Genomic DNA, 10,132 nt, shown 5'->3' with positions numbered 1-10,132 from the left:
ACTACCAGGTATTGCCCTTTTTATTTGTTTAAAAATAAAAAACAACATAAAACATACACACACGCTACCCCAAAACCCACGGTTAATATTAAAAAAAACAAAACAAAACAAAACAACCAGAAAAAAAAAACACACAAACCAACAAACCAATATTTAACCTAAATCAAACCTAACTACCACCATGGCACGCGCATTCGCGCTCAACACACATACTTTTTAATTAAAATCAACCAACCGTTCACTTAGCACGCGCTACGTGCGCTAAAGAGGCACTTTAAATTTTTTTAATAAAATCAACCAGCCGTCACATGTGCACGCGCTGGCAAAAAAGCGCTCCACATCACCTTAATTTATAATTAATGACTTGCATTTAGAGACCCAGTCGGGTATCGAAGTCCGAGAATCGAATAACTGCACCGCTTAACCTAATAATTGGTAATTAAATAACTAATAAGGAACCGCCATTTTCTTGTTAAGGTTTATCACCTAATAAAAATTCACCCATTTTTAATAAATGATTAAAATCAACCCTTCATTAAATTAATTCCCCCCTCACTGCACTTAATTCCCCTTTTTAATGAAGCGTTTCGTGGGATGGGTATGCGCGTCATTAGTGTTATTTTCCATGGTCCAGTCTTGGTTCTATCACAGATATAGTTTTGATTTGTGTCGGATATGGTATGGTTTTGGTTTCCTGTCTTAGTTACGGTTACGGGTACGGTATGCAGCTTTTTTTTCTTTTATTGCCTGATACGGGGTTCAGGGTGTTTGTCTGATGCATCGCATGAAGCTTTCGGTCGCATTTGTCTCAAGGTCATGTCAAATTTTTTCTAGGATGTGGTTTGCTTGGGGTTAGTAGGTCGTGTCACGTTTGATTGGTAATTCTCTTATCCTTGGTTTTTGTCTGTTGCTTTGCAGGCATTCTCCTTGATTGTCTGTGTTTGTGGTGTGTGTGTAACCATCTGAATGGTGCCTTCTCATGCTCCTCCCCCTATCCAGTACGTCCCATTAGTTAGTAGGGATTACTCATCCCTACTTACTTTTGAGCCCCTCACGAAGGCGGGACTTGTTGCTTTTGTGGCCACTCCTTTTCCATTGCTTCCGGAGGATCCGTCCTTATGTGATGAGTTCCTGGCCTCTTACAGCAAGAAGACAGGAGTAGTCCAAGGCATGTCTATGACTTTGACATCTCGCGGCTTAGGGAAGGCTCTGTCTCTTTTCTTCAAAGGAGAACCTTTTGTGACCACTCGTCAGCTCTTCTCTAATGAAGAGATTCTCAAGCTGTTGCAGAAGCAGACAAGGGAAGTCCTTGATGTTAAGAAGGTGATAAACTCTTCAGGAGTTTCGTTTTCTATGATTACTGATCCCGTATGGAAGACGATGTGTCAGTTCCTTCAGGACAGGTTTATGCCTACCAAAACGCCATCCCACTATTTGTCCAAAGAGCTTTTCACAGCTTCCAGGATGGTGCTAAAAGGAGTTGCTATTGATTGGAGCACTTACCTCCTTACTAAAATGGATCAGCATTTTGTTAAAGTCACCAGGGGTAATGTTACCAATGTTACCTACGGATCATATTTGTCTGCCTTCTTGACCTATTCAGGTTTACAGAAGACTGTACCTCCACTTCCTCCATCAGATCCAGTACCTCCTCCTCCACCTTCAGAAGAGTCAGCACCTATTGACATTGAGGGTGATGATTCTCCGCCTCCCCTGGTCATACAGCGCAAACGCTTGAAGAGGGTAGCGGATAAAGCCCCTGCTGTACTTCCCTCAGTGCCTATCCCTGCTACTTCTGGCAGTGAACTCCCTGGGTATCTCACTTGCAATAACCTGTTCCGAGCACATAGAGAAGGATCTTTGGAGATCTCAGTTCCCTCCCTGAACAGTCTCGTTTCAGGAGATGCCATTCCTTTCCTCTGCAAGGATATTCAAAGTTCCATTGAGTTGTCAGTGACAGCCTTACGCATCTTTCTATGAGGAGCTCATGCAGTCCAAAGACCAGTTGCATAAGGCAACATCTGAGTTAGCTTCTGCTAAGGATACCCTAGCAGATCTATTTAAGCAAATGGAACAGCAAACCCAACTGGTTGCCATCCAAAGCGATGAGATTTCTTCATTGAAGACCCAGTTATTCGAGGCTCAGTCACAAGTTACTAGCCTTTCAGCAGAGAAGGAGAGGATGTCCAGCGAAGCGAAAGAATTCCAAGCTATCTTAGATGACAAGCTTTTAGCTTTACAGACTGCTAATGACACAGTGGCCAATCAAGCCTCCCAAATCCAGCAGTTGCAAGATCAGCTTGCAAAGTCCCGCTCTGTTCCTCCAAGCCCTCCTGTTCCATTAATTCCTTCTCTTTCACAGCAGGACTTGGCTGCCCTACAGAGACAGGCTACTTTGTGCCCTCTATTCCAAGATAAAGTGGAAAGATTGCAGTCCAGAATGGACTTGTTATGGTCTACCTTTGAGCAGTTTCAGGAATATGTCTTACCTGACCATTCTTTCTTTGTCCACTACCACTTACAGAAGTTGGTCTTCTATATGAAGCTTTCCACGATGGATTTACCTTTTCCAGAGGATGGTTGGAGTGGGGCTTGGTCTGCTGAGTTGTTGACAGAGGTAGTCAGAATGGTCTTTGAAGATTCTGTCACGCCAGATACCATGTTGATGTCATACATGTATCTCCGAGGAGATTTGTTAATTCCAGATGAGGTCGATATGGCATGGTATGTGGGGGATGTGGTCTTACAGGCTGTTTTATATGTCAATCATTTGGAGTTGCGCATAGCTGATATGTTTCAAAGTTATTCCTCCAAAGTAGCTGATTGTCAGGATAATTCGTGGCATCCCATGATTGATTCGGTGGTCCTAAATCAAAGACAAAACACAGCTCTTACCTTTGCCCAGAGTACTAACCAACTGAGGATGGATCTCTTAACCTATCTTTCCAAACATAATCCATTTGATGCTATCTTCTTTTATGCCTATCATAGACGATCTCTCTTGGGACCTTCTATTCCTACTCTCCTCTATTACCAACAATTGGCTCACCGCTATGCTATATATTTTTCCCTTTGTCAAACTAATTCCACAGTAATTTTACCCCTTCTTTTCCAACCTTCAAATTTCCCTCAAATTCCTATTTTCACTTACTGTTCCTTTATTGAGGATAGGGTATTTTCCCCTTCTCCACCCTGTCCTTCACCCCTCATAAATGTACCCTCCACATTTCCTATTTATCAGTTAACACCATTCCTTAGTGATTCCTTACAAATTTCTGCCACTCCTTCTTTAACCTTTTCTTCCTTTTATGATTTTTCCTATCCTTCCCTACATCCACTTTCCCTTATTCCACTACCCTCTCCTAACACTTCCATATCTCAACCACCTCAGTTGGTTAGTGACTGTGACGGTTTTGATACTCAGATTTCTAGAAGAAGGGGATGGAGTTCGGATGATTGCCTTACAGGACCGCAGATTAATTGGCCAGTAATTCCAGGAGAATGGACAGCTTCTAGTCAAGCTTATCAAAACTATGTTCATTTTGCCCAACAGTATTCACAGTCTGCAGATCCCTCAGTGAGATTAACTGCTCACTTTGCTTGGTACCTGGCATATATGCATAGGCACTCTCATACTGATTCAAAGCCTATTCCAAAGTTGTGCATGAATCTCAATGTTAGCATTGATTCCCAGCAGCTGGAGATATTATATTTTCATGCCCTCTGTTTGCCTAGCAGATACTTGGTCCTGTTGGAAAGGATGTGCTGTCTCCAATTTTTTCAAAATCCTCCTAAAAACTTTGTAGATGAATCCTTATCTATGGATCGATTCCGACAACATCAAGCTTTTAAGAGGGATCATCTTCATTGATACCTTTCCAATGTATAGTGGAAGCTTTTTAATGAACACCTCTCTTTTTGAAGGAGTCATTCAGATGGTTGTGTTGTGTATTAGTGTTTGTGTTGTGAGTTTATTTATGTCAAACGAACGTGGTGGTTTCCTATGGATTCCGTGTACGAGCTATGTTTTGGAGAATTGTGGTGCTGGGGTCGTGGTGGGAGAGTTGAAGCAGATGCAGATGAAGAAGAGCAAACTCTTATATCCTTTACAAATTTGTTGTGATTTTTAGTTTGATAAGAGGTATTAATGTATAAAGAGTTTTCCTTTCTTTGTATTTTTATATCAGACACAGGTTATAAGTTGGGGTCGTGGTGGATGGATTCATTGTGAAAAGATATTGAAGATTAAAGTTGCGATTTTAAAAGCACTTGTATTCCCTTTTTCCTGGGTCGCGAGGACGCTTCCTTATTAAGTGTGGGGATATGTTGAGTGTTGAAATTACTTGTTTTTTGGCTGATTTTTGTTGTTTTTGAGAGCTGAATGGTTGATTTTATGAGATGATTGATTGGTTTAGAAGTGGTTTGAGAGTGTTTTGGATGATAATGATGGTGTTTTGGAAGATCATGATGTTTGTCGGTGGTTCTGTGATGTTCTGATAGGTTCTGAATGGTTCTGTATACCTTCTGTTTTGGTCTGTTTTGTTCTGATTGTCTTCTATAAGGAGGGAAGGAGTATTGATTGATGAAGAATGAGATATTGAGAAAGCTTATTGAATGGTTTGTGAGAGTTTGAAATGGTTTGAGAATGAGTTATGTGGTTTTGATAACCTTCTGTAGGTCTTCTATAGACTGTTCTGCTTCTGTTCTGTTCTGTACTGTAGCTGTTCTGGTACTGTTTTGTAGACTGTTCTGTATGCTTCTGTAAGTGTTCTGTGGAATGTATGTGTGACTTTGGGAAAGTTTTCTAGCCTTGGAAAGAGGTGAATACAAGTGCAAAAGAGCTGAAAGAAGTGGAAGAAGTAGCTGCTGAAGACTCAAGTAAAGACTAGAGTGAAGTGACAGTAGTGAGCTATGAAAGGACACTGTAGTGGCTCTGGTGACTCTTCATATCGGGCATACCTCTTGGGAGGGGTATCCACGACCTAAGAAGGATTATTGAGAGTGATTTTGAGAGATTGTAGTGAGGATATGATGTATTATTGATAGAGTGAGAGAGAGAGAGTCAGAGATAGCCAATTCTACTCAACCAGAGTGATTGTATATGAGAGATTGAGAGAGAAGACTATGAAGATATTGAAGATGAATACTATGTGATGTATTTCCATTCAAAGATGGTGTATTCCCTTGCTTTCTTTGTTCTATTGATGGATTTTGTGAAGATATTGAAGAATATGGTTGATTCTATCAAATCCGTGGGAGATCTACATGATGCTGCATGAAGATTTGTTGTGCCTGGTGTTCTTTTCTTCATTGTGATCATATGAAACATGATAAACAAGCTTGTTGATGTTACAAGATAGATTTTCTTGCAAGAGAATTCCCTTTTTCCTTGGTGTTCCTCTTGGGGCTCCATACACTCCCCATGGTCACTGCTATTCTTGATCATAAGCAGCAACACATTTTTCCCTAGTAGTTCTTGCTTAATGACATTGGGGTCTTGAACACCAACAACCATGCCCAGGCCACCATGGTAAAAAGTGGCCCAAACCTAGTACTAGAGAATAAGTAGAGGAGCTTCGAACGCCAAAGAAACACTACTTTCTTGAAGCTGGAGTTCATCGAGATGGTCAACCTTCACTAGTGCCCTCAACTTGAGGAAGTTCTCAGCAAAAGTCAGAGAGCATGTCTTATGAAATACAATAATGTCACTCGCAAGCTGGCCGATGTACTTCTTCAATGCTGAGTCCTACACCCTTCCTTGGCTACCAGATCGGCCACCTTGTCTAGAGGAAAATTCATATTTATAGACAATGTCCTACATCACACGAGTTCAATGTCAAACTTATTGTGTCAGACATACTATGCATGGACTATGCTAAAGATATATACATCGGATTTGTGCAAAAATTTACCAGTAGGGCCTCTAGTGCATCGGGACTATCGGGGGTAAATTTTTACCGAGATCAAGCCTCCAAAGTAGCCCTAGCTGGAGGCTCGCATCTAGGAGCCTGAATTTGCAGACATGAGTCCCTAGCCAGGGCTACTCTAGGGGCCCAATTCTAGCAAAAATTTACCACGACAATCTTGATGCCCTATAGATTCATGTTCCCAGATGTGAGCCGCCTGGGTTGCTCTAGGGGCCAATCTTAGCAAAAATTTACCCCGACGGTCCTAATGCCCTAGAGGTCCTACTAGTAAATTTGCATGTGAATATGATAACGTTACCTTCTCTACATTATCTTTTTACTATTGTAATGGAGCATCTAGGTATGCTCCTGTAATTGGGCCACCCTTGTCTCTCTCTCTTAGAAAGATATTGTGTAATCAGGCCGAGGACCAAAAAGGCTTTCTTGTAGCCGCTCAAACTCCTTATATGAGATCTCATACTATGGGGCCACATCCTCAATCTACTCTTGAATTCTCACAATGGTAGAGATGTCATCGACACTTGTGCCATCATATCGAGCCACCTCATCAACATGTGCTGGGGCATCTTGTATATCAAAATCTATAAAATCATCATGTGCATCACACACCATGATACAATATAGTTCTTCTTCCCTTAGCTCCAAAATTTCTAATACATCTTGCATGAGTAGATATTCCACCCCCTCAATAGTGATCTCATGGAGAGAAGCGAGGGGTGGCTCATCGCTTGTCGGTGTCTCATTAGGGCAGGGAGGTGGGTGCACAATGGCTAAGCTCTGTGTTGCCTCTACACTCGGATCGAGTGTGATCTCCTCAGGCTCCCTCTTGAAATACTCTAGCTGTGCCCAAGAGGGTGCATTGAGGTCTTTGTCACTGCCCTCTTGCACCTTAGTGCACAAAATATATATGGCAAATGCTGCATCATGCTCAATGAGATCCATTGTGGTGTGGTCCTGGGGTAAGATGGACACTGCTTTGGCAAGAGATGCTACCCCACATGCAAGAGGGCTCAATTTATCACCTTTGCATGGATTGATCCAACACGTAAACTATACAAGAAATCTATGGGGACCCATATGAGAGGAGAGTCTAGAATAGAGCAGGTGAGAGGGTTTTCCACATCACAAAATGATGCTACTATACTAGAGCTAGAGTCTATGGTGGAAAGTGAGCTCTCTAGGCTCAACGTTACGCAAAACCTAGGGTATATTTGGTCTCCTATGTGTGTATCATATGAAGCCAATCCATGCGGTGAAGGCGAGAGTGATAGCCATGGTACATAAAGAGAGAAGAAAGGAGAGCACAAGTATAGGGAAGTAGAGAATGAAAGTGAAAATGAGTTGGGAGCTATAGCTTTTATGTATCTAAGGTTTTAAATAAAGGTTGTTTTTTAACCCTAAAGTTTTAAATTAAAACTCTTACCTTATTTTCTTTATTTCAATACTTTAAAGTTACCATTAAAATTACTCACACAGATAAACACTTTGTTCTATATTATTATATCCTCGAATATACTTAGATCAGTGAGTATATTTAAGTCCAACTAGAGAAAATATACAAAATTCTTAAGAAAAGAAATCTAAAATACCTTCAAAATGCATTGGATCCAAATTAATATTTAAATTTAAGAAATGAGAAGAAGAGATGAGCTACAATGTATCATTTTGCAAAGATAATATTGCATAAATTATAGAACTCCATCTTGCAATTTAATTATGATTTTAACCAGCATGATTGACTAGTTACACTATGTATTATCACACACTTGGATCATAGTAAACTAAGATTATCTAAATTGAATGTAAAAAATGTATTCGTTCTTTATTTAAAAAAATTACAAGGATTCCACTATCTCAAGGATATGTGGAGAAGCACATTGTTTACATGTCATGGATTGCTCACTACGAATCCTGACTTTTCTATTATCTAATTTGAAATAAAAGTTGCAGAGAGGCTCATTGGACATCAATTTGATTTCTCTAAGCGGCTAATACAACAATTCATCTAAGCAAGACCTATGTCAATTAAATCAAGGCATGCAAAGTAGTAAAAAAGATTTACCTAAATGTGAGATCAGATTGTTTGACCTTGCACTCAATCATCTCATCAAAATGTGTTCTTTTGACTTGCCAAGATTCACCCAATAGCTCTCATCTATTCCTTGGATGGACGCTTGCATTGATAAGTAATCTTTGTTTTCTTCAAAATATCACATGAACCAAACAAATGTACAAACAATGAGAATGGAATAAACCAACTAAGATGCACATCTTTGGAGCCTGTGGTGGGTTTCATAGCACTATTGATGTCAGATTTTATCTTTGGACTTACATGTTCCTGACAACTCCAAGCTACCAATCAACCATTCATAACTAGATAGTGGTGGCAATGGGACATGATGCAATCTCTGGCTTTCTACTACATACAATGAATGATAAAAATATATATTTTGAGTTGCAAGTTAACTTGCAGAGTTATTATCATAGATCAAAGAACCTATGTCCTCATGCCAAACATATATCCTATTGCTCAAACATTCCACATTCTGCCATTCATGCAAAGTTGATGGATATAGAGTTGTCAGTAAGACAAGATTGAATTAGAACACTGCAAAGATTTTTTTTAAAAACTCTAATGCAAAAGAATAAACAATGATAACATTTAAAAACTTATTATTTTGTTTATAATTTGCAATGTAGTTCTCACCGTGTATAGAGATTTGTTTGTGCATATAAACATGTTGGATCAACACTTTTGTTACTGTACTTGTTCCATTAAACACTTTTCTGAACTCTAAAATTCTACCTTTCTAATGTTTGCTGAGGTTGGCAACATCCTTATGCTTGACCTTGAAACTCCCTCGAGTACTTGGGTGCATCAAAATCCAATCCAACTTATAGTACTTATCACAAATCCAATTACGGCCATTATCTTTCCTATTGAAGACCTTCACTACAAGTATTTTACTGATGTTTTTCCTCCACAAAGACATCTATAATAACCAAATAGAAAAGTTACCTATTAGCATGTGTATAATTTACAAATGTTCTCTCCAAGTGAAATGAAATTTGAATGGAACAATTAAAAAAAAACGTTGTATCTATAATTCTTTTTACAAAGAAGCCCAAAGATTTTGAACAAGAAGTTGACTTATAACAAGACCATTGTTCCTTCATTGACAAATTCCTAGAGTTACAAAAAAAAAAAGAAATCTCGGGTCAAAGCATACATATAACCTACATAGGCTTTGTCCAAAAAAGGAGTTGAAACTTAACCATTGAGCAATAGAAAAAAAATGATAATATGCATGTGGCTCTCTTTGCAAAGAAGCCCAAAGATGTTGAAGAAGTTGAGTTTTTAAAAAATCATTGATCTCCACCCTTGGAGACTCTTGGAGTAAAAAAACAAAGAAAAGATCAGTATGCATATAGCTTGCATACATTTTGTCTAGATGAGATAAAATTTAACTATGGAGCAGCAAAAAGACAAGACAACATACCTATAACTTTTTTTACAAAGAAGCCATAAGATGTTGAAGAAGAAGTTGAGTGTTCAAAAGATAATTGTTCTTGACTATAAGAGACTCCTAAAGTACCAAAACAAAAGAAATTACATGTTAGAGAATACACATAACTTGCACATGTTTTGTCCAAACGAGATAAAACTTTACCATAGAACATTCATGGAAGAGAATAATATACTTGTAAATTTTTGTGAAGAAAATCTTAGGGCTTTGATAGAACAAGCTCTGCTCTCATAAAACATGTGAAACTCACTTTGTGTTTGTGCAGAGGAAATTAAATTTCATAGGGTTACAGATAGGACAAGCAACAATGAGGCTATAAAATTTCATCAGGAAAGAATAAGTGGGGAAAGAGATATGATAAATTTGAGTTCTGCCTAAGAAAGAGAGGGAAATTGAAAAGGGGAGAAATGAAAAGTCAAACATTTAAAAAAAAAGAAAATGAAAATTTGAGTCACAAACTTCCAAGAATTGTCTAGATTTTATTCCTCACATTTTCCCTTATTTTATTGTTGAGGGAAGATTTGGGCCAAGAAATGGCTAGAAGATTCATGTTACATGAATCTGGAATCCTAGCTCTCTCATTGGTTAGGCCTATATTGGTTTATTCACTCCTTCAGGGGCAAAAAAGAGAGTCCATATTTCTCCTAATGCATCACAACACCTACAATAATCATAGGT

Source organism: Lygodium microphyllum, chromosome 25 (genome assembly GCF_053477565.2).
Source record: "Lygodium microphyllum isolate KBCC chromosome 25, Lygodium_microphyllum_v1.1.10, whole genome shotgun sequence".
Lineage (NCBI taxonomy): Eukaryota > Viridiplantae > Streptophyta > Polypodiopsida > Schizaeales > Lygodiaceae > Lygodium > Lygodium microphyllum.
This window is presented reverse-complemented; position numbering follows the sequence as displayed.